This window comes from Lagopus leucura, unplaced genomic scaffold (genome assembly GCF_019238085.1).
Source record: "Lagopus leucura isolate 7727_CA_CO unplaced genomic scaffold, USGS_WTPT01 Super-Scaffold_100021, whole genome shotgun sequence".
Classification (NCBI taxonomy): Eukaryota; Metazoa; Chordata; class Aves; order Galliformes; family Phasianidae; genus Lagopus; species Lagopus leucura.
The window spans coordinates 3,054,450-3,056,387 of record NW_024962274.1 but is presented as its reverse complement, the minus strand read 5'-3'; positions in this window follow the sequence as shown (position 1 = coordinate 3,056,387).

The following is a 1,938-nucleotide window of genomic DNA, read 5'->3' as shown; positions in this document are numbered from 1 at the left end:
GCAATCTTGCAGCATTCTGGCCCTGTGCTTTGGTGAGTTGGTGTGATGGCCAAGACTTAGGCAACGGCACACAGCTCAGCCATCGGCTGATTTTTTTGGTTGTAAGTAATATTTTCTCCAGTTAGGAATGAGGAAGGTTTGGAGAAGTGTGTGCTAAGAGCAGAGGAAAGCAGGCAGCTGCAGGGTTGGGCTGGGCTCCCTCCTTATCAGGGGAGATGCTCCCCCAGCCTTGCTGTGCAGAATGCACAAGGCTCTTTTTCTGCCCATGTACATTTGTGCTGCAGTGCCAGTCCATGCATGCTGCTCGGGGCAGGGCACAGCACACACGAAGAACTTCACACACCAGTTCTGCAGAAGGCTGTCTGCGTTTTCTCAGTGATTCCAGTGTGAAAATATGACATAGGAGTTTGCACTCCGCATTTGCAGCTCGTGAGCTGTACTGGCCTCTTCCTCCCATGAGGCTGTCCACGGGCTGCTAATGGCTCCAGGGAGGAATGCTCCAGCCCTGGCTGTGGTCGCTCAGGGAGTTCTGCTCTCAGCGCAGTGTGCTGCATGAATGTTTCCTCACATTTGCCAGCACAGAAGCTGTTCTGGAGAGGGGAAAGGCATTGACTGAGCTAATGCCATTAACTGCCCTTAAGCACACACAGAGGACGCAAAAGCAAACACCGCGGTGTTCTCAGAGCAGCCTGCAGGGCTCTGGACTGCACTGCTGCAGCTGGGACACGACCTGTGCTCTGGGGGAGCTGGGACAGGCAGGGGTGCATGAGGTCCCCAGAGGAAGGGCTGCCTGCAGCTCAGTTCGGGGGCAGCACGACAGCATTTTCCCTGCCACTTTCACCCTCTTTGCCTCCACCTCGAATTCCCGTGATCTCCTCCCTGCGGAGCACAGCACTGCACTGCACTGCCCTCCTCACACTGAGGCAGTTCCGCAGCTGCTCGCTGGTGCGGTGGCAGTTCTGCAATGTTTTAATGAGATATTTACAACTTGCACTAGGCACTCACACTGGCTCCAGTGGTTGGGCTCCTGGGCAACATTCCTGCAGCTTGCCTGATTGCAGCATAGGGGAAAACGCGTAGACGTCACAAGTGCCACATTAATTATCTCTTAATTGATACCTCCACTTGGGGATGAAACCAGAACATCTCTACTGCTCTGGGAGCTGCTGCTTGCAAACAGATTTACAGCTAAAAATACCCTGGTGGCTCCGTGGTCAATCTATTGCACTGCTTACCCTGGGCAGCTTATGAAATTCTCAGGTGTGAGCAGCAAGGGTCCTGCGCTGCCATTTGTGGCACTGCCTGGCTGCAAACCCTGCAATGGGGATGGCACAGGTGCAGGCAGCCTCAGGGATTGCTCCTGGCGAGCCTCAGTGGTGTTAACAGCAACAGCAATGGCACAAGAGCTGTGACCCAGCGACAGGGAGCAGCAGACACGAGGCCTCGTGCACGTTGCCGTCCCTATCGTTAGAGGCAATCTCAGCCGTGTGTCTCAGAGCTGACCTTAAGCATTCTCCCGGTGAGTTTCCGCACTGTGACATCCCCACCCCGTGCAGGACACGTCGCTCTGCCCCGCCAGCTCCTTCCAGCAACGCACATAAATAAGGTCACACAGCCGCAGCCACCTCACTTATTTTAAATTACTGTCATCTTTATTTTCATCACGAATGTGCAAACAGAGGAGATCGCGATGGTGGTGTTCTTAAAAATAACCAAATGTATTTGCATACATTTCCCTATGTACAGGTGAACAGCCACGAGTAGAGTTTTCTTTTGCACAGCAAAAGATCTAGAGCACTGAGACCGGGGGCAGGACCGGGGCCCAAAAAAAGTCTAAATTAAAAACGGTCATAAAAAAATAAATTCACAACAGTGCAAACCTCTCGGACACGACAGCACGATGGAGTGATTTTAATGTAGAAAACGGCCCCCCCACCC